The following is a 24,362-nucleotide window of genomic DNA, read 5'->3' as shown; positions in this document are numbered from 1 at the left end:
TTGTCTTAGAGAGTCCCTGATGGTCCCCATGTACATAGATCCTTCTGAGGACCTCAGGGTTGTTTTTGTTTGTTTGTTTTTTGTGTTTTGTTTTGTTTATAGGTCAGAAGGCTCCCATATGAATAAAGAAATCACAGGCCTTGGGTCCAGAAATTGAGTCTTAGTCACAGCTCTGTCACCAACATGCTGTGTGACGTAGGCAACTCCTTTGGCCTTCCTGATTCCAGTTTCCTTGACCATAAAATGGGGATATGGTTCTGTCATCCTAATCCAACCCTGACTGCTTTGATTCTGTGGAGACTGGAGGGGATAGAAAGTGTGTGATATTGGTTAGTTGCCTCACCTACTGCAAGTCTAAATATAAAGATGCATCAGGGGAGAGGTAGTAAAATTGGAATTTGAATTATTTCTGGCTCTATCCCACCTGTGGGAATTTCTTGCATGAATCAGTCCTTAACAAAATGAAACTAGAATAAGGTCCTGGCCTAAATTCCAACTACCTGTGCTCATTCTAACATCTCTCAGCCAAGGTATGCATGGCCTGTGGTGACCACCAGTAGATTGTGCATTTCGATTCAAATCAATTTCACACATACTGATTGAGAGCCTAGTATGTGCCTGGCACTGTTCTAGGTGGTGGGGGTACAGCAGTGAGCACAGTGTCCTATGGAGCTTTATTTATTTTGTCACTGCTGAATCTTCAGCTCCCAGAACAGTGCCTGTCACACCAATAGGAGATCAGTAGGTATTTGCTGAGGTAGTAGGTAAATAAGCAGAGAAAATAAAATTCTGCTTAACTCTGACCAGCTCTGCTTTCTAGAGCACAATGGAAAGATAAATTGCTTGAAACTTTAGGAAAACAATTGAACACATAGGACACTCTCTGAGTTGGTGGGTAAGGGGGCAAGACTGCTTTTCTCCAGTCTCTCTAAATCTCAGTCCTTGGCTGTGCTTGGTTGGTTTTCAACACCATGTCTTTCCATGTCAGTTTACTCTCATTCAAAATTTACATTTGTTTATAATGCAGTTGAAGATAATTTTCCAGAACTGATGGTTGAACAGTTACAGCATCCAGAAACCTCTTCCTAGTGTCCTGGGAAACAAAACTCCCAGGGAATAAAGATCACAAAATGTCCTTCGCACAGAATTCACTGTGCATACTGGTTGATTATTTCCAACTGGTTTGAAAAGTAAAGAAGTTGGCGTCAAGAGGTAAGTAGACTGATTGAAATCTAGTTATCTGTCCTGTCCTTCTCTGATGACATTTAGAACTCTGGGGCCATTTTCATAATCCTTGTTTTTGCTATAAATGAGAAGTTGTAATTTTGATGTTAACAGTACGCCTTTTTAAGAAAAAAATATATCTTGATATCCTCAGTTCAGAATCAAAACAAATTACTGCGCCTGTTACTGTGTGAAATTTGAAGATTGCAAATATCTCTCTTAATGTTATTACTTGCCTCCATTAAAAATAGATTGTGAATATTCCATGTCACATTATTCATGAGGCAGGCTCTATGCCTTTTGTCTGCTGGAGTAACAGTAGAAAGGGTAACAAGAGACACCAGAGCACACCTTTGTTTCTTTCACTAAATTTTTAATAACGCCTCCAGCTAGCCAGTTGGTGAAGCTCAGCTCTTGCATAAAAGTGGAAAAGCACAGCTATCTCAGAGAAGACCAACTCTTTCACTAGCGAATTTCAGGTTGCGTTCGTCTACACCAGAGATGATTAAATTACCTATCAAGTGTGCCTAGCTATCAGGATTCAGGCCACCTAAAAGGTGAATTTCATCTGATTGATTTGAGACACGAATGGAACAATTGAGTTTTAAAAGCCCCACCTTAATTAAAGGCATAGCAAAGTATCTCTCCCAGACGAATTCTTGACTGCCATTGCCCTTGAAAATTGGGTGGCAATAGTGATTTGACCCACATCATTTTGTTGTGTGCCTGTTTTATAACCTGGTCGTTTAACAGAAAGAAAAGAATTTAGAGGAAGGCCTAAAAGGATGTGACTTTGTACTGTACACTTCTAGAGAACTATTTGTTTAAATCTCTGCTGCTATATTATTTTTACAGTAAAAAGTTTTTTTAAAAAGGTTTTATTTTAGCAACATTCCATTTGTTAAATTAAAAAACTTTTTAATAAAAAAGTTAAGTGTCACCCCAAACCCTTCTAGCTTGGAAGGTTATGCGTAGTTTATTTTCAGTGTTGCTTTCCAATCTTTACCCACGTGTGTGTATATTTATATTTTTATATTTTTAACCCTGTGATCAGGGGAATTTACAATTTATGTCTAGATAGCTCATATTTACTTGTAATATGGACATATAAAACTGAAATATTTATATTTTACAATGAGAATTTTGACAATTTTTATGGTTAAGTTTTATTGAAATTTTAGTATTTATCAGGATTTCATCAGTAATTAAGATCCTGAAGTTTTACTTTGAAGTTATTCACTTTTTAATTTTTTTAATGTTTATTTATTTTTATTTATTTTTGGGACAGAGAGAGACAGAGCATGAACGGGGGAGGGGCAGAGAGAGAGGGAGACACAGAATCCAAAGCGGATTCCAGGCTCTGAACTGTCAGCACAGAGCCCGATGCGGGGCAGGAACTCACAAGCCATGAGATCATGACCTGAGCCAAAGTGGAGCACTTAACTGACTGAGCCACCAGGCACCCCAAAGTTATTCACTTTTTAAATAAGCATTAAAAAAATTTTTTTTTTAACATTTATTTATTTTTGAGACAGAGAGAGAAAGAGCGTGAACAGGGGAGGGGCAGAGAGAGAGGGAGACACAGAATCTGAAACAGGATCCAGGCTCCGAGCTGTCAGCACAGAGCCTGACGCGGGGCTTGAACTCACGGACCGTGAGATCATGACCTGAGCTGAAGTCGGACGCTTAACTGACTGAGCCACCCAGGCGCCCCTAAATAAAGCATTTTAACATATGGGAAATTATAAATAATATAATAAACATAATTCTGCCATATTTACTTTGGGTTTTATTTTTAAAATAAAATATTACAGACATGGTTGAATATCCTCTGGAATATATTCCTCCTTAACACCATTCCCTTTCTTCTCTCCTCAGAGGCATCCAGTTTACCAAAGTTGGTACATATCATTGCCATGACTATTTTTATACCTTTATTTATATATATTACCATAAACTATATGTAATACTACTTAGCATGTTTTAACTTAATATAAATGGTATCATAGTGTATGTATCCTTCTGCACCTTACTTTTTTTTTTTTCTCTATATTTTATTTTTGAGATTTGTCCATTTGGTACATGCAGTATTCTTCATTTCTTTAAATGCTGCATAAAGAATTCTGTTGTATGAATACTTGGTGATTATTTTTGTATTCTCCTGTTGGGAGAGTTTTAGTTATTTCCAATTTTCTCTCTTAACAGATAATTCTGAAGCAAACAATCTTTCACATATCTCCTTGTGAGCGAGATTCTTTAGGGTATATTCCTGGGAGAGTGGAAATGATGGATATTACCAAGTTACTCTCCAAAGTGGTTATACCAATTTATATTCCCACCAACAGTGTAGGAAAATTCCTGTTTCTCCGCACCTTACCAACAGTTGATCTTGTCAGACTTTAAAAATGTTTGCCAATCGGATGGATGTGAAGTGTTATTGTAATTTGCATTTCCTGATTCTTAGTGAGGTTGAGCATCCTTTCATAAGTTTATTGGTCTGACAGGTTTCCTTTCCTGTGAGATGACTTTTCATGTTCTTTGTCCATTTTTGGTTGGGTTGTTTGCTTTATATCAATTTATATTTTAAAATATATTCTAAATAGTCATTGTTCCGTTAAATGTGTTGCCCACATGTCCCAGTCTATAGCTTGCCTTTTTGTTTTGGTGGAAGGGAGGATTTGCTTGTTTTTTGTGTTAATGTACTCAAATATATCAGTCTTTGGTTTGTGTTTTATGCTTTTTATATCCTAATTCAGAAATTCTTCCCTGATTGGTGTTCATAAGCTCATTCCCTATGTTTTCTAAAAACATTAAAATATTTACTTATAAAATTAGCTTTTTTTCTTTATTTTTAAAATTTAAATTCAAATTAGTTAACATATAGTGTAATAATGATTTCAGGGATAGAATTTAGTGATTCATCACTTACACATGACACCCACTGTTCATCCCAACAAATGCCCTCTTTAATGCCCATCATCCATTTAGCCCACCTCCCCATCCCCCTCCCCTCCAGCAACCCTCAGTTTGTTCTCTGTATTTAAGAGTCTCTTATGGTTTGTCTCCCTCTCTGATAACATTAGCTTTTTAATCTACTTATATGTTATGATATGAAATAGAATCTAACTAAAATTTTTGCCCACACAGATAACCAATTACTCCAACATTATTTATTGCGGATTACATCCTTTTCCCTTGAAACATAAAGCCACCTCTGTCATATATCAAGTTTCTATTTCTGTATGGTTCTGTCTTTGGGCTTCCTAATTTGTTCCATTGGTCATTTTATCTATCTGTATGCCAAAGCCATAGTATCTTAATTAAACCTAAAATAAACTCTTAGTAACTAGTAGGAAAGGTTTCCCTCTGACCTGTTTTGTTCTCATCAGGAATAGCTTGGCTATCTTTGGCTGTTTGCTCTTGCTTGTGAAAAACTATGTTGGATTTTTTTATTTGTACTATATTTATTATTTAATTGGGAATGGAAATCTTTTTGATATTGATTCTTCCTATCCAAAAATAAGGAAGGTATATTACTCATTCATTTAGGTCTTCTTTTGTCTTTTAATAACATTTAATTTTTGTCATAATTTCCTCTTTTTTTGGTTCATTGCTCTTATAATTATTTTTTAAAACTGCATTTCCTAACTATCTGCTGCTGGTGTGTGGGAACAAAATTATTATTTTTTTGTATATTGATCTTGTATCCTGTAACTTTGCTGAACCTTCTTTTTAGTTTATTGTAGATTATTTCAGATTTTCTATGTAAGACAGTCATAAAATATGCAAACAATTGTAGCTTTGTTTGGCCTTTCTAACATACTCTTCTTGACTTGCTGCAGTAGACAAGGCTGCATTGAACAGGGGCAGAATAAGAGGCATCCTTGTTTTATTTCTGACTTCCAGGGAAATGCTTTTAATTTTTCACAATTTAGTGTGCTATTTTGGGTAGGTTTTGGTAGACAACTTTTTAAAAATTGGGTTAATAATTTCTATTTGGTAAGAATTTCTGCTTGTATGCCTGGGCATTTAATTTTATTATATAATTTTGGGGCATCTGTTGAGAAAAGTGTGTTATTTCTAAATCTGATGGGTTTTATTCTTTACTTTGTCAATGTGGTGAATGACATTTATAGATGTTCTAGTGTTAAACTATCCTTTCATTGCTGGGGGCGGGGAAGAGGTTGAGACTTGGTTATTTTTGAAAAACTACATTACTGATTTGGTTTGTGAACTGTATCTTTTTAATTTTAGAAAGAGAGAGTGCGAGCATGGGAGAGGGGAAGATGGAGAAAGAGAGAGACAGAAAGAGACAGAGAATCTTAAGCATCCCATGGAGCCTGATGTGGGGCTCGATCCCACAACCCCGGGATCATGACCTGAGCCCCTGGTTTGCTGAATTTTATTTAGGATTTTTGCATTTATGCTTATTGGTGAAACTGGCTTAATCTTTCTTCCTTATACTACCCATATGTGGTTTTGATATCAAGGTTTAACTCATTTCAAAATGAATAGGGCAGCATTTCCTTTTTTTTTGTTTTCTGGAACAATTTATGGAAGATTGAGATTATATGTTCCTTGAGTATTTGATAGAACTTATCTGGGCCTGTATGTGTGCACATGCATGCATGTGTGTGTGTGTGTGCACATAAAGGGAAAGAAGAGAGTGTATATATATATACATATATATATATATACGTATACGTATACGTATATATGTATGTATATATACATACATATATACATATATATATATATATATATATATATATATATATATATATATATATTATTCTCAAGTTAGTTAACATACTGTGTAGTCTTGGCTTCAGGAATAGAACCCAGTGATTCATCTCTTACATATGACACCTAGTGCTCATCCTGAAAAGTGCCCTTCTTAATGCCCATCACCCATTTAACCCATTCCCCACCCTCCCCACCCCCATCAACCCTCAATTTGTTCTCTGTATTTAAGAGTCTTTTATGGCTTGCTTCCTTCTCTGTTTTTATCTTATTTTTCCTTCACTCCCCGTATGTTTATCTGTTAAGTTTTTAAAATTCCACATATGAGTGAAATCATATGATATCTGTCTTTCTCTGACTGACTTATTTTGCTTAGCATTATAGAGGAGGTTATATGTTAAGCTTTAGTGACAACATGTCTATTTCGATTTTTGCTTTCTTCTTAAACGAGCTGTGATAGATTATATATTTCAGGAAATATTCTGTTTCTTCTAAGTATTCAAATTAATTGCCACCATATTAAAAATCAATCATTATGAAAACAGTATGAAATAGTAGAAAAAATCATAGTATTCTTGATTGCAAAAAAAATCTCATATACCTATAATTATGTTCAGTACTTCATTGTGGTATTGTTTTTTTGTGCCATTATCTTTTTTCTTAACAATTTTGTCAAAGGTCTCTATATTATTAGTTCTTACAGCATATTTTCATTGCCATTTATTTTTACGTTTTACCTAATAAGATTCCTTACTTGACAGATGTATTAGAAGTGCATTTAAAATTTGTAATTATTTTTTCCAGTAATTTTTTATTAGTGAATTATAATTACATTTTAATCAGAGAACATGACCTGCATATTAATTCTCTGATATTTGCTGAGATTTACTTTGTAGCCTTATCCTTGGTCAATTTCTATAGGTACTGTGTGCTTGCAAAGAATGTATGTTTCCTAGTTCCCTATGATAATATAGTTATGATACCTTCCCTTTGGTTGGTTTTTACATTGTATTTTTTTTCTATCCTTTTAAAGCTTTTTTTGTCCTTATGCTTTAGGTGTGTATCTTTGTGAACAGAATCAACTGAATATTGTTTACTTTTTTAAAGTCTTTCAGACATGAGTAAAATATAATTTCCAATGAAAACTTTGGTTTCTGATACTGTTTGATGTGTGTGTGTCATGTGTGTATGTTCTTTTGATCACACACACGCTTGAAGGAGAAAAGTACTCAGATACTCTGTCCAAAAGAATAAGATACTGCTTTACTCTGCCTGTTAATTTTCTGGTATTCGAGGAAAAAATCCTAATTTTGAAAGTTTTTTAAGGCTGAATATGTTGTAACTATAGAGGAGAAACAAAAACAGGAAGTTAGATTTGTTTCTTGATGTTAGTTTTATGAACTTCATTGAGAATTTTTTTTATTTTTTGGTAAAATAGGAAGCATAGTTTCAATTCTGTCTTTTAATATGAATTAGACAATTTTCTAGGTTGCACTTTCTGAGAAAAAGAACTGAATGGTATGCCTTTATAAGATTTTGCTGCTATGGCAAATCTTTAGTTGTTTTTAGGGTAAGGATGGCTGACTGAATATCTCCTATGACTTTTTGGAAGAGTTAGAAACCAACCTCTCATTACCTTTTGGTAGACTTGTTTGTTTTTCACCTCTTGGATATACATTCCCAGAGATTTCACACAAAGTTGTCTTACTCTTTCCTGGTATTAAAACTGTGCATGGGACTCCAATAAGCAAGAGTAACAAGTTCTTAATGCAGCTGAGGGAGTCCCAAGACAGCATCATATTTTTGGATGCCATCTTTCTGATTTATCTTGATATGGTTATTGGTTACATCACATATTTAGCTACTATATAAAAGAACATATAAAATAAAATTTAAAAGTAAAGATAGAATCAAGTGGACTCTAAAAGTTTTCCAGTCCAGGGTTCTCTGATTTTAAGTCCTTCTCTTTAAAAAAAAAAAAAAAAAAGTTTACTTATTTATTTTGAGAGACAGAGTGCATGCAAGCAGGGGACCAGAGAGTGGCAGAGAGAGGGAGAGAGAATTCCAAGCAGGTTTCATGCTATTAGCACAGAGCCTCATGCGGGGCTTGAACCCATGAACTGTGAGACCATGACCTGAGTCGAAATCAAGAGTCGGACACTCAACTGACTGAGCCACTCAGGTGCCCTGGTTCTTCCCTTTATCCTAAGGGTTTATATAAACTTAAAACTATAGGGCCACCTGCCTGGCTCAGTTGGTGGAGCATTCAACTCTTGATCTTAGGGTTGTGAGTTCGAGTCCTACATTGCTGTAAAGATTACTTAAAAATAAAATCTTTAAAAAAGAAAAAACCTGACAACTATAGAGGCATATTTCAAGCATGTCCAACTAAATCCTTTCACTCCTGAGAGAGTTAACATCAGGGAGCTATGGAAAAGAGATCCAGATTATTCCATGTTACCAATTGACCAAGGACAGAGGTTTTGTGACTAGCTATTCCATCTGGTAATCTGTCTCTTCATCTGTGATTCAGAAAGGACAGAAATAAGCAATTCTAGTCAGTAGATGCTTATAAGTTTATGTTAATGGACTGTGGTTCTATGTTTGTACCATGTACAGGTTATTACATTAAAGAAAATCAGATTATAGCAAAGTCATACAACACTAAAACTTTACTGAATTTTTATCTGATTTACAATTCAAGCCTCAGATCATTATTGGTATGTAAAAGTACTGATCAGGATAAAGTTCTCTTGCTGACAGGCTGCTGGGCCCATGTGCTCTTATAAGGCACATGAAATAGTAGACAGTAGACTGGAAGTCACATTGCAGTCCCAGCACTAGTGCTAGAGGTGTGGCTGATCCCAGGGCATGCACAAACTTTTACTTTGTATGTCACTAAGGATCCCCTGACATCCACGTGAAGATTGATTTTTCACTGGTCATTGTTGGTCCAAGATGGGGGGGTTCCAGGTATGGGAAGTGAGTATGAAGTTTCCTAGGTAATCTTCTATTAGCTTGGAGAAACAGTATACTTTTGTGAAAAGCAACACTGAATCAGAAGTCAGGAGGTCTGATGTACAGTCTTTGTATAAATCAGGGCTCTCCAGAGATAGAGAGAGACAGAAATAGAGGGAGAGACAGAGAGAGAGAGAGAGATTTATTATGAGAAATTGTCTCACGTGATTACAGAAGCTGGAAAGTCCTAAGATTGGCAATCAACAAGTGGAGACCCAGGAAGGAGAGCCCTTGTTGCAGTTCCAGTCTGATTCCAAAGGCCTGAGAACCAGGAGAGCTGATTATGTATATTCTAGTTCAAGGGCAGAAGGAGACCAATGTCCCAGTTCATCAGGCAGGCAAGCAAAATTCCCTTTGAACCTTTTGTTTCTATTCAGTTGGTTTGGTCTTCAGTTGATTGGGGGAATCCATGTGCATTGAGAATGAAAATCTGCTTTATTCAGACTGTCGATTCAAATGTTAATCTCATCCAGAAAACTCTCACAGACACCCCAGAATAATGTTTGACCAAATTATTATTGGCCGTTGACACATGAAATTAACCATCACAGTCTCTAAACTACACAGAGTGCTAGTTGCTATAACAACTCCAAAAATTCAGTGGCTTACAGAATAAAGTTTATTTATTGGTTTAAGTGGGTTCAGGTTGCTGCCTTCACAGGTGATTAAGATATCTCTGCTCCTATCTGTGGCTATGTAGTGGTGCTGCCATCTTCTAAGGATTTCTTGGAGTCTTCTGCTGGATTATCTGCATTTAGCTGGCTGATGATAAAGCCAGAAAGTGTTTAGAAGATCATATGGGAATTTTATGAAGACAGACTGGGGGGCACCTGGGTGGCTCAGTCAGTTATGTGTCCGACTCTTGGTTTTGGCTCAGGTCATCATCTCACAGTTGGTGAGTTCTAGCCTCATGTCGGGCTCTGTACTGATAGTGCGGAGCCTGCTTGAAATTCTCTCTCTCTCTCTCTCTCTCTCTCTCTTTCTCTCTCTCTCTCTCTCTCTCTCTCTCTCTCCACCCCTCCCTTGCTCATGCTCTCTCTGTGTCTCAAAACAAGTAAACTTAAAAAAAATACAGACTGGACAATGGGATAGGTCACTCCTGTTTGTATTCCATTTGCCAGAGCACCAACGTATGATCCCAATCTAACTGCAAAGGAGACTGGAAAATGTAATCTCCCTTTGTGTCAAGGAAGAGAAAACGGGACCATTGAGCATCTAGCCAGTCTGTGCTGGGGCCCTAACTAGCTTTTAAATCTGGGCTTATCTCCTCTCTGAGCCTGTTTCCTTCTTTGTAATGTGAGGAGGATGGACTAAGTGCTCTCTAAGGGACTTTCCAGCTCTGACCATCTATGTTCTATAAATCTATCAAAGTTCTGGCTGGGCCCTGAAAACACCCAGCTTGGAGGGGATCTCTGACAGTCCAAGAGGGAAGAACAGTGATCAGTATTTCTCCAAGGATTTTCTAGTCTACACCTGCAGCCTCTGGGAAGTTTATTCACTGCCTGAAGTTCCCAAAGATTAAGACAACTACCTCTCACAGGGTGCAGCCTTACCCTAGGTCATGGTACCATTTTACCAGGTGTGTGTGCAAATATTAATGTGGCCATGAAACTTCCTCCTCATCCCCTCTTCTTCCAGTTCTCATGGTGTGAAAAGTGATGACCCATGGGCTTCTTCCCTAAGATTCTAGAGTACCCAGCCCTAGATAGTCTAGAAGAGGGTTTCACAAAAGGCTGAGCTATGTCAGAGTGATTATGTTCACAAGTTTTCTTCTTTTCTGCATTTTCTGATGATTTGCAATTTGTTTGTTTTCTTATTTATTACCTGACTCCCCATTAGATTTTAGACTTTACAAAGTCAGAGATCATGTCTGCTTATTTACTGTTGCATCCTCAGGACCTACACAAAATGCCTAGCATATAGTAATAATATAATGTTTTGAATGAATAAATTTTACTTAAAAATTGTTGAAGTTTTAGTCTAAGTTCAGGGCAATAGAATTTCTTGGGGGAAGTATGTTAGTAATACATTCATATATATAACTACCGAGTAATGTTTTAATCTTACCTGAGTCTACTGTTGACACTAGGAATTTTGGAATAACAAGCAAGAGGCCAATAACAGACTCTCCCTCATGTTTTAACCTAAGCTTGGGGGCCCAGAAAGGTTAACACAGAGAGTGCAAGTACTGTTTCTCTAGGCCACAGGGCATCTGCTGTCAGCATGCAGATGAGCTGTACTTTCTCCACATTATCATAGACTATGTGCCAAACCATGCCTAAGTGGAATGATGGTCAGTTTCAGAGTATGAGCAGCCATTTTTTAACTAGAGAGTGTAGCGGTCTTTTTTTAGTCCCATGTGGTATAGGAATTAGCTTTACTCCTTATTTGTGCATCAGATACAATCTGGACATCCTGAAGCTCTTTTTGTCCCTGAAAAAAAAAGTGTGATTGATGTCTCCTCCTTAGCTTATGCTTTCAGTTTCACTGTCATCATTATCTCTTTGAAAAATCTGGTTTCTTTTACTCATCACCCACCCTACAAATTAAACACAATTTGTAAGATAAATCTACAGCCCCCCCCCCAAAAAAAAGGAGTAAGAAAATCATATCATATATGTCAATAGCCTGGTATAGAGAAGGCCCTCAATAATAGCCCTGCTATCATTAATGGTTTTTTTATCATCATTGACATCTTCTAATATTAGTAACTGCCACTTACTAAGAATTACTCTGCTAAGAACTGTAAATTCTCTGCATATATTTTTTCATTTAATCCTAACAATATTCCTATGAAGTATTATATCGGCCCAGGCTGTTAAAAGACACAGAACCAGGCAACCTGGCTCTCAGTGCTGATCTCAGGTGATTTGTACCCTTCTCTGGAACCAGCTGATGTCATTGACTGGTTTTATTTCTTAATTAGATCATGACAAGTTTTTATTATGTAAATCCTGATATTCCTACTTACTAAATCAATTTACTAAATCACAAACATTCAATTTGTAGAAATATGTTTCTTCTTTCAAACAATTCACAAGGATATTTAAGATATTAGCCACTCATTGCTGAGGGCTGAAATTTATGGACATCTTTCCCAAGCCTGAAACTATTGTATTGCCTGGTGCCCTTTGATACTATCACCCAAGTTATTTCCATCTGCCTGATGGACACCAGGCTTCTCTGTGTCCCTGAATAAGTACAATTGTATCAGACACCTGATCCAGCTTTTACTGATGTTCAGAGTAAAGCTATACTCTCTTTGTTCACAGACTTACTGATTCTAAAATCAGAAATGCAAATATGTTTTCTGGCAGCACTTGGGAAGTGGGATTACACGTATCATCTTTGATTGCAGATAGAATCTCCCTGCAGATATTGATTATTCTCTTTTTATTGCTGTGGAACTCACTGAGCAATTTCCAGTTCACTTAAACATTTTTATTATGTAACATTTGTTATATAAATAAGAATATATGTAGTGAAATTAGAAGTTGTGAGTGTAATAAAATTGAACAACCATGATCCCAGCCCAAGTTTAAAAACCACAATTTTATCAATACCATTGACTCTACCTGTATACTCCTACTTTTGCACATTCCCCTCAGCATCATGCTTTCTTTTTTCTTTTTTCTTTTTTTTTTTTTTTTTGTATAATTTTGGGGTAAGACTAGAAATACCTGAAACATTTTGTGACTTAAAAAAGAAAAATCAGCTCAGTTCTCTCCACAAACTTTGAAAAAATAAGCATGATCTCCATGGCAAGCACCCCCTCCCCAAACCCTTGCTTCCCGTACACTTAAATATAGGCTACAATTATTACTTCTCTATTTAGAGATTATTGTGGTTTCAGTTTTCATCGTGTCCTTGTGGGTTTCTTCTGTTTTGGTTGCCATTATAAATGTCTCTTTTATTCCCCCATGTGGTCACTTTCTTAAATACCTTGCTTAGCACGTCTTCAATGGAGTGTAGTTTGACAGCATGTATGCCAGCCTCAGGGACACTCAGATACTTTTGTTCCAATCCAAGTACAGACAACATGCAATGACAAATTAGGCTCTGTGAATGTTGGGGGAGGGGAAGAGACACCCATCTCTTTTTTTTTTTTTTTAATTTTTTAATGTTTTTATTTATTTTTGAGACAGAGAGAAACAGAGCATGAGCAGGGGAGGGGCAGAGAGAGAGGGAGACACAGAATCTGAAACAGGCTCCAGGCTCTGAGCTGTCAGCACAGAGCCCAACGCGGGGCTCGAACTCACGGACTGTGAGATCATGACCTGAGCCGAAGTCGGATGCTTAACCGACTGAGCCACCCAGGCGCCCCGAGACACCCATCTCTTAAGTGCTGATACTGTGTCAAGTTTCTTTGCCAGTTTCTTCCCAATTCAAAATTCCTATTAGGTAGTTGTCATTATGTCTGTACTATAGATGAGTAAACTGAAACTCAGAGAGGTAGCTGCTCAGGGTCACACAGGTACTAAGTGTCAGAGTCAAGATTTGAAGCCGTGTCTTCTGTGGGTGTGATGGGTGAGGAGACAGTCCAGCCTCGTGAGAGTCAGCAGTCTCATGCCTAGATGTCTGCCCCCACCCCTTTTTCTTATGGACATGGTACTACCCACTACTCATTCACTTCACAGAGACTTTGTGGGGCTTAGTGAAACAATACTTTGGGGGTGCATTGGTGACTCAGTCGGTTAAGCATGCAACTCTCAGTTTTGTCTCAGGTCATGATCTCACAGTTTCATGAGTTCGAGCCCCGTCTGGAGACTGCTTGGGATTCTCTCTCTCCCCCCACCCCTCTCTTTCTGCCCCATTCCTGCTTGTGCTGTCTTTCCTCAAATAATTAATAATAATAATAATACATTGGATTTCAAAGGATAGATACTATAGCTGTCAAAAGCACCACTGTTTGGTGGTCAAGTAGTGAGTAGTGGACATTTACTTCTGGATCATCATTGTTTGTGGAGATCAGCAAAGTTGAACACTTCTAATTTAGACATGATCCCAAACCTCAGGCCACTCCTGGCCTCACCTATTTCTCTTTACCAAATCTGCTCACATAGACTCTGACTTGTGTCTTTGCCCCTCTCCTACCCCAGTCTTCTCACCAAAATGAACAAAGATAGGACCCTAAGGAGGAAGACCCAGAAATAAGACTCCTAACCCACAAACTCAGTAATAAGCTTATAAAAATTTTTTTCATTTAAATATATTTGACATACAACATTGTATAAATTTAAAGTGTATAACATGTTAATTTGATACATTTATATATTGTAATATGATTGCCATTGTAGTGATAATTAGTACTTCTGTCATGTTACATAATTATCCTTTTTTAGTAATTGGAATAATTAATCATAGGAATTTTAATAATTTTTAAAAGTGGTATAAATATTACATCAAAAAATATAAAAATAGGTTAATTCATCACAGAGTTTCAAAATGTAGCTAGTATAGAAACAACTCTTAAATAGAGAATGATGGTCACAGCTTTGGGAGCATTTTACAAATGAAAAAGCTTGTATATAATAAGTGGCACCAATCAGTGTCATTCCTGACTCTCTTTGGCCAAGGAATCTGAATATCTAAAAATGATGATTCTTCTCCAACTTCTCTCTGCCTCTGGTATTGGACTGGTTTTCTTCAACAACCTACTGATTGGTCATGGCAACAAGAAACTGTTTGCGTGTTAGCATTCTGAAGGTGGTTTGGAGATTTACTCCCACTGAGTTGATAAACTTCCTCCTTCTTAACGGTTTTCTAGACTCCAATCCTAATCATTGCCTTCTTTCCAAATTCTCTGTGTATGTTGCTCAGGAAACAAAAGTGGTTGTAAACCACAGAGGTTGGTTTTCACCAACTGCTGGATTCAACCTGTAGAAAACTCGACAAAGTACAGTCAACCCATTAAGGACCCCAGCGCAACTCCAAAGTGAAGAAAGTGAACTCAGTTTGTATTGTGTAAATTGTACCCTGAACAGTCTCAGGAAGTATCACAGCTTCCTGATTGCAAACCCAGATAAAGTCTAAGGCCACAGCTGCTAAGGACAAAAGCCACCAACCCCCAAAATGAAGAAAAATGACATCTACGGGCTGCAGTTATGAGAAAGTCCCATTGGGTATGTCAGGGTCTAAAACAGAATTCAGATGAAAGAATTGGTTCTGTGTCTCGCACAAATGAAGATTCACCTGGAGCTTTAGGGATATTATGGAAATAGGGAGATCTGAGAGTTCTGGCTTCTAATGTTATGAAGCAAGTTTCTGCATGACCATTTCACTGCAGAGCATTTTGAACCTGATGAAGCACTGTTTCAGAAATATAGGGTGAAATGATGGGAGGCTACATATTGGGACATAAGTGGGAAAACTTATCCCTTAAAAAAATCTCTTCTCTGCTCAACCTGCTTTCACTGCCTGCTATTAAATATAAAAGCTACTGTGTATTTTCAATATTAAGAGAAAAGACTCGGCAGCTTGAAAAGGAGATCAGAATTGATCGCAAAGAGCAGAGGTCAGGTTCCTTTGCTGACTACTTGTGTGACTTTGGATAATTTAACCTTCATTGTTTTATCCGTTAAATGGAAAGAATAAAGCTACTAGTAGGATTATTGTGAAGACTGGAGATCTTGTGTGCAAAATGCCTGAACCAGAGTAGGCACTCAACATATAATAGTTGCTATGCTCTTATTGTTAACCAATGGCTCTGAAATTTATCACCTAGCATCCGATCTGAAAAATAATCGAGCTGGAAATTTCCATTTCTTGTAGTATTATGGATTAAATACTCTGAACAACCCTTCAGTTTGAAGTGAGCAACTAAAATTCTGGGTATAATATTTTTAAATAATTGTAAGTACATCCAAAGTAAAGAATTTGTTGATTTCAAAACCAGTAATGAAAGTAGGAAATCTGGTCAGGAAACAAGTGCCCAGCCAGCTATCACTCTGAACGTTTTTTCAAATTCTAGGGAATCTTTCCTCCTCGACAGCTGTATGAATCACAGCATGGAGCCAGGAGTTACAAGTTAGCTGACCAAGGCGGAGAAACAAATAGGAAAGCCACCTTATCACACCGTCAGTGCAAGGCTGAATAAGAAATCACACTGCACAAGAGATAATGAAGAAATGCCTATCTTCACCTTGGTGCTGGTGGATGAGACAGAATTCTTCCTTGAGAATTCATAAACCTAGTTGGTCCTCACATGTATTTTCTGTCAGGATTCACTTGGATTTTAAGTTAAAATTTTAATTTAACTATAGTCCCACATTGGTAGCACCCCAGGAAACTAATAGAAACAAAAGCAAATTTCTCAGGAGGAATGTAACTTTAGTTCATATCTCAAAAGAATTCCTACTGGTTGGTTCCAATGAAAATGGACAGCTTACATTTTTTTAAAAATCACAAAATACACAATGGAAACAAGACACCATGAATGAGAACCATCAAAGCAAATTTCAGCAAATATAGACCCACAAATATTTCAGATGTTGGAATTGACACAAAATAGATTTCCTAAATCTATGTTTAATATATTTAAAGAAATTAAATGAATATTTGAAATTATGAGCAGAGAAAAATGACAATAAAGAATGACCAAGCATATTTGAAAGCAAATAGAGCTTCCAGAAATAAAAAGGGAATAAAGGACAAATGAGAGAAATAGAAAACAAATAGCAAGATGTTAGACTCAAACCTAACCATATCAGTAATTCCATTATATGTAAAGATGAATGATTTAAACTAGTATTGTTCAATACTGCAGTTCCTAGCCACATGTGGCTATTGGGCATTTGATATTTGGCTAGTGTGCCTGAAGAATTGATTTTTAAATTTTAATTAATTTTAGTTAATTTAAATAGGGATATGTGGCTACTGGCTACTGTATTGGGCAGCACAGTTCCAAAGATCCCAATTAGAAAAAAATCCCAGCAGCTCTTCCTGCCCATGGGTCCTGTCCCCATGCTTTAATAAAATCACCTTTTTGCACATCTTCAAGAATTCCTTCTTGGTCATTGGCTCCGGAATCCACGAGCCCCACCATCACCCCAGAATTTCATCATATGGAGCTGCCCTGCCAGCACTGACCAGCTTTTCTCTAAACTCTGTTTTACATTAGAAAGGAACTTTCCTGTATAGATAGTCTACTTTCTTAAAAAAAAAAAAAATCCCAATTAAAAGTCAGACATTATCTGAGTGGATAGAAAAAACAAGATCTAATTATATGCTCCGCGCGCGCGCGCGCGCGCACACACACACACACACACACAATCTATTTTAAATATAGAACCAAACAGGTTAAAAGTAAAAGAATGAAAGGAGATATACCATGATAACACTAATTAAAAGAAAGCTGGAGTGCCTATTTTAGTATCAGACAAAACAGATTTCAAAGCAAAAATATTATCAGAGGTAAAGAGTGATGTTTCTTACAGATAAAGGAGACAGTTTCTCAAGAAAATGCCACAATCATAAATATTATGCAACTAAAAATAATGCTTCAAAATACATGAAGCAAAACTGCAAGGAAAAATAGATAAATCCACAATTACAGAGTCAACACTACTCTCTCAATAATTGGTAGACTAGACATAAGCAACACTATCAAAAAACTTGTTCCAATTGACAAATATAGAACATTACATCCAACAACAGAAGAATAAGCATTTTTTGGAAGTACACACAACTTACATATTTTTTAAGTAAAAAAATTATTTGCCATAGGAGACATAGAAGTAGTACTAATATATTTAAAGTGATCCAAATTATACAAAGTTTATTTCTGATCATAATGAAATTAAATAACTCAATAACAGAGGGACACTTGGGTGGCTCAGATGGTTAAGTGTTCAACTCTTGATTTCGGCTCAGGTCATGATCTTATAGTCGTGAGACTGAGCCCCACATCAGGTTCAGCATGATATATCTCGAAATATCCAAATATTTAGAAACTAATATCATACAAGTCAGAGAAATTAAAAGGGGAGTTAGAAAGTATTTTGAATTGATAGTGAAAATACAACATATTAAAATATCTGGAATTCAATAAAGCAGTGCTTAGTAGGAAATCTATAGCACTGAATACCTATATTAGAAAAGAAGAAAAATTTTGAGTCAATAACAGCAGTTTCCACCTTAAAAAACTAGAAAAGATACAAATTATACCTAAAGTAAGCAGAATAAAGGTCATAATGAAGACAAGAGCAGAAACTAATGAAATGGAAAACAGAAAAAATAAACTTCTAGCCACACTAAGCAGGAATAAAAGAAGACACAAGTTGCCAAATCAAGAATGAGAGAGGTGGTATCATTACAGATTCTATAGATATGAAGAAATTATGAATATTCATGCCAATAAATTAAAAAACTTAGAAGTGGACAAATTCCTTGAAAGACACAAACTACCAAAGCTCACTCAAGAAATAGGTGATTTGAATTAGCTCTATTTCTACTTAGGAAATTGAACTTAAGTCTTTCCAAAAGAAAACACTACTTGTGACTGGTGTCACTGATAAATTTTACCCAACATTTATGGAAGAAATAATACAAATTTTATAAAAACTCTTCCAGACAAGTGAATACTTCTCATAACATTCTATGAAGCTTGCATTATTTTGATACTCAAACCAAAGAAAACATTATAAGGAAACCACTGACCAATATTCCTCATGAACATAGATGTAAGAATTCTAAGTTTTAGCCAATCAAATCCAACAATACATAAAAAGTATAATATATCATAACCAGGAGAGTTTTATTCCAAGAATACAAGCTTGGTTTAACATTTTATTTTTTTAATGTTTATTTATTTATTTTGAGAGAGAGACAGAGGGATAGAGAGAAAGAATCCTAAGCAGACTATGAACTGTCAGCATAGAGCCTGATGCAGCACTTGAACTCAGGAGCCATGAGATCACGACTTGAGCAGAAATCAAGAGTCAGACACATAACCCACGGAGCTACCCAGGCACCTCGATATGGTGAATTATATTAGTTAACTTTAAAATGTTAAACCATTTCGTGAGTTCAAGGCCCACATCAGCTCCATGCTAGCAGTGGGGAGCCTGTTTAAGATTCTCTCTCTCTCTCTCTCTGCCCCTGCCCCGCTTGCTCTCGCTCTCTAAAATAAATAAATAAACTTAAAATTTTTTTTCACCATATTGATGGGCTAAAAAATAGAAAAACTGTATGTTTATTTCAATAGGTGCTGAAAAAGCATTTGACAAAATTCAACATCTATTTCTGCTAAAAAGTTTTAGCAAACTGGTTATAGAAGAGAACTTCCTCAACCTAATAAAGGACATCTATAAAAAATCTACAGCTAACATACTTAATAATGAAAAACCGAATTCTTTCCCCCTGAGATCAAGTACAAAGCAAACATGCTTGGTCTTACCACTTCTATTCAACATTGTAGTGGAATTTCTAGCCAGTATGTAAGTCAAGAAAAACAAATTAAAGGTAAATGGATTAGTAAAGAGGAAAAAAAAAAACCTGTATTTGTTGACATCATGATTATCTTTGTAGATAATCCCATGGACCCTACAAAAAGAACTTACTAGAACTTACATGTGAGTTGAGCACATTTTCAGGATACATGATCATAGTGCAAATCTCAGTTGTATTTCTATATACAGTTGACCCTTGATAATATGGGGGGGGGGCACTGACCCCCATGCAGTCAAAAATCTGCATGTAACTTTTGACTATCCCACAACTTAACTACTAATAGCCTATTGTTGACTAGAAGCCTTACCAATAACATAAACAGTTGATAAACATATATTTTATATGTTAAATGTATTATGTACTGGATCCTTACAATAAAGTAAGCTAGAGAAAGGAAATTGTTAGGGGAGAAAAAAATACAGTACTGTACTGTACTGTAAAAAAAATCCATGTATGGGGCGCCTGGGTGGCGCAGTCGGTTAAGCGTCCGACTTCAGCCAGGTCACGATCTCGCGGTCCGTGAGTTCGAGCCCCGCGTCAGGCTCTGGCCTGATGGCTCGGAGCCTGGAGCCTGTTTCCGATTCTGTGTCTCCCTCTCTCTCTGCCCCTCCCCTGTTCATGCTCTGTCTCTCTCTGTCCCAAAAATAAATAAAAAACGTTGAAAAAAAAAATTAAAAAAAAAAAAAAAATCCATGTATAAGTGGACCTACATGGTTCAAACCTGTGATTGTTTAAGGATCAACTATACAAGCAATAAAGAGTTAGAAATTAAAATTACAAGAACAATACCACTTACAACAGCATAAAAATAAGAAATAGGAATAAATTTGACAAAAAAATACAATAACTATACCATGATGACTACAGGACATTGGTGAAAGAGATTAAAGAAGACCTAAAAAGATGGAGAGATAAATATATCATGTTCATGGATCAGAATACTAGAGATTATTAAAATACCAATCCTCCCCAAATTGATTTAAAGTTTTAATACTATCCCAGTCAAAATCCCAACAGACTTTTTTTTTGATAAATTGACCAAAGGATTCTGAAATCTATATAGAAATGAAAAGGACCTAGAATAACTAAAACAACTTTGAAAATAAGACAAACAAAAATAAAAATAAAGTTTCAGTACTTATACTACTGGATTTCAAAACTTAGTAAAAAACAATTAGAAAAAAAAAACTGCAACAATTAGGACACTCTGGTATTGGTGTAGAGTTAGGCAAATTAATCAACATAATATAACAGAGTCAAGAAAGAGACTCAGGCATATAAGGTTAATTGATTTTCAACAAAGTTACCAGGGTAATTCAATGGGGGAGAGGTAGAGGAGAGGAGAATAATTTTTTCAACAAAAGGTATTGGAAAAATTGAGTAGCCATATGGAAAAATATCAACTTTGATTCTGCATCCCATCATATAAAAAATAATATATCATTGACTAAAACATAGATTTAAAACTATGAAATTTCTACATAAAATTATATAAGATGGGGTACCTGGGTGGCTCAGTCGGTTGAGCATCCGACTCTTGATTTTGGCTCAGGTCATGATACCAGGGTCAAGCCCCGTGTTGGGCTCTGCATTAAGCATGGAGCCTGCTTAAGATTCTCTCTCTCTCTCTCTCTCTCTCTCTCTCTCTCTCCCCCCCCACTCTCTGCTCGCACACACTCTAAAATTATATGTATATACATATATATAATATATATATTATATATATATGACAATCCTATTTGAATTTGTCAAATATTTTAAAAAATATGACATAAAAATCATGACTCTAATAGAAAACATCAATAAATTAGATTTCATCAAAATTAAAAGCTTTAGCTCTTCAAGGAACACAATTTAAAAAATGCAAAGGCAAGCTATAGACTGTCAAAAAGATATTTGCAAGGTATACATACATCTGACAAAATTCTTGTATCTAGAATATGTAGAGAATTATTATAATTCAGTAAGAAAGAGACAACCCAATTTAAAAATAGGCAAAACATTTAAACAGACATTTCACTAAAGAAGATATACAGATAGCAAATAAGCACAGGAAAAGATGTTCAATGTCATTAGTCATTAGAGAAATGCTAATTAAAACCATAACGTGATATAACTACATATCTAATAGAAAGAAACCTCATAATACCACACTGGCCAGGATGTAGACAACTGGAACTCTCATTCACCGCTGATGAAAATGTAAAATGACGCAACCACTTCAGAAAAGTCTTTGGCAGTGTCTTAAAAAAAAAAAAAGGCTAAACATGCCTACCATATAATTCAGCTATTCCATTACTAAATATTTACCTAAGAAAAATGAAAGCACATGTCCCTAACAAGACGTACATGAATGTTTGTGGCAACTTTATTTGCAATGGCTAAGAACTGGACATGTCCAATGGTAAGTGACAAGATAAAAACTATGGCATATCCATACAACGGAGTACTACTCAGCAATACAAATGAATGAAGTATATATAGATTTAACAATGTTCATGGATAAACTTCATAATAATTTTATTGAGTGAAGGAAATCAGACCAAAAAAAAAAAAAAAAAAAGGAGCCATACTATATAATTCCATATGTATAAAATTCCAAAAAATTCAAATTAATCTATAATGATAGAAAGTGAACCAATGGTTGATTGATGAAGGGTAGTGGTAGGGAAGGACTGGAGAAAACAGTACAAAAAGACATTAGGAGAGATGCCTGGCTGGTTCAGTTGGTGGAGTGTGTGACACTTGATCTCAGAGTTACAAGTTTGAGTCCCACATTGGGTGTAGAGATTACTTAAAAAAGAAAATCTTTAAAAAATTGAATTTACTTTTTAAAAAAAAATTTAAAAATTTATTTATTTGAGAGAGACAGAGATAGCACAAGTGGGGAAAGGGCAGAGAGAAAGGGACAGAGAATCTCAAGCAGCCTCAGTACTGCCAGCGCAGAGCTCGATGTGGGGCTCAAACTCATGAAACAATGAGATCATGACCTGAGCTGAAACCAAGAGTTGGACTCTTAACCGACTGAGCTATCCAGGCACCCTGAAAATCTTTAAAAAAATTTAAAAAGACATGAGTAAACTTTGAGGGGTAAAGGATTTGTTCATTATATTGGTTGTGGTGACGGTTTTATGAGTTTATGCACATGTCAGAATTTATCAAAGTGTACACTTTGAATATGTGCTGTTTATTGTATGTTGATTATGGCTCAGTAAAGTTGTACAAAAATACCTCAATGCATTAAAAAGAAACCAAGCATAGCTGAAGAAAGAATTAGAGAACTGGATCTAAAGAAATTATCTACACGTAGTAGAGTGAGATTTAAAAAGGGACATGTTATAAAAAGACTAAGGCCAGGGTGTGAAAGTCCAGCAGAGTTCCAGAAGGAGATAATGATGAGAATGCAAAAGAGCCAGTGTTTCTTAGATCCAGAAAATTCAGTGAATCTCAAGCATCATATGTAAGAAGAAATTCTCTCCTAGACACATCATAGTGAAACAGCAGAATACAAATGAATCTATGAAAGACAGAGAGACAGAGAGAAAGAGAAAGAGAGAGATCTTAAAGCAGTCAAAGAGAAAAGAAAACCATCTATAAAAAAGGGCAATTAGACTGATAGTTCACTTTATAAGAGCAACTAAGGAAGAGAATACAGTGTAAGAATTTCTTCAATATGTTAAGAGAAAATAGCTGTCGACCTTGGAATTCCACATTCAATGAAGCTATATTTCAAGAAAATAATTACATAAAGAATATTGTTTCCAGGCAAACAAAACCAATAAAACTGCTCCTCCCCTTCAATAACTGGAGAACATGCATCACCCAAAAACAATCACTAAATGAAATCATAAAAGATGTACTTTCACAGAATAAAAAAAATGAAAAGCCTGAGATGTAAGAAAAAACATTGAACAAAAACATTTTGGTAAATATGAGGGCATATCTCAGCAAACATTGACTATGGAAAAACATGTCACAACATACTCTTAATTTTGTGGGGAGGGGATAGGCCAGAATTAAAATACTAGGCTTATACATGAATTAAAATCATCTTTGATTATTTAGGAGTAAGGTAAAGATATTAACTTCAGACTTTTTGTTAAATCAGCATGCTAAGCCAGCTAGTTTGTAAATAATAAACACAAGCACACACACTTTCCAACCAATTACAGAGAAGTCAAATGAGAGAAAGAAAAATCAAGAGAAGGCAAAGCAAGAAAGAGGGGGAAAAGTAACAGTCATAGGATCTAGAAGATTTAGAACAGCATCTGGCATGTTATCCTTATCTGTTTATTGTATGATAATTTATTATTACTATAACTTATTTCTATTTTACGTGTCATTTTTGCACAGGGACCATGCTTAATCTTCTCTGTATTGTTCTAATTTTTAGTATATGTGCTGCCAAAGCAAGCACAACTGTTGCTTCTATTCTGATAAATCTCTCTGGCGCATTCAAGACAAAGACTCTTTAACAGACAAGTTCTGCTAATGCTGATGATTCCCTGATGACAACAAGCTGTTAATGCTAATTAAAAGACAAGCACTAATCTGGAGGAATTAAGAAGCTCTGTTACTCACAAGGCCTTGGGCCGCTTTACACTCTGGCCTTAGTTTCCTCATCTGTAGAATGAGGAGTCGGAGGGTGCTGGAGGAGAGGTTCAAATTGGATGTTTTTTTATTTTTAAATCCTCATTGACCAAAAGAAAGAGGAAATCTCCTGACTCCGGCCAAAAACCAAACACGTTCAGAAACGGTTTATTTGACTGAGTGGCCATCTCGCCACAGGCACTCACAGTAAGTTTGGTCCCCTACCAGATAGGAAGTGGTGGCTCTTCTTGCTCATATCAGAGCCTGACAAGCTTGGAGGCCACTGAAGATGGTCAGAGCAAAGCCTCCACTCAGAGGAGATGTGTTAAAGACACCCT

General features: G+C 36.1%; 1 non-coding gene across 1 annotated transcript; it reads right to left on the bottom strand.

Annotated features, from left to right (window-relative positions):
* Positions 1–23,742: 23,742 nt before the first annotated feature.
* Positions 23,743–23,851, bottom strand: LOC122241677. The gene has a single exon (XR_006221915.1). It is a non-coding gene; the product is annotated as a U6 spliceosomal RNA (small nuclear RNA).
* Between the last annotated feature and the right edge of the window lie 511 nt (positions 23,852–24,362).

Source organism: Panthera tigris, chromosome C1 (genome assembly GCF_018350195.1).
Source record: "Panthera tigris isolate Pti1 chromosome C1, P.tigris_Pti1_mat1.1, whole genome shotgun sequence".
Classification (NCBI taxonomy): Eukaryota; Metazoa; Chordata; class Mammalia; order Carnivora; family Felidae; genus Panthera; species Panthera tigris.
This window is presented reverse-complemented; position numbering and strand designations above follow the sequence as displayed.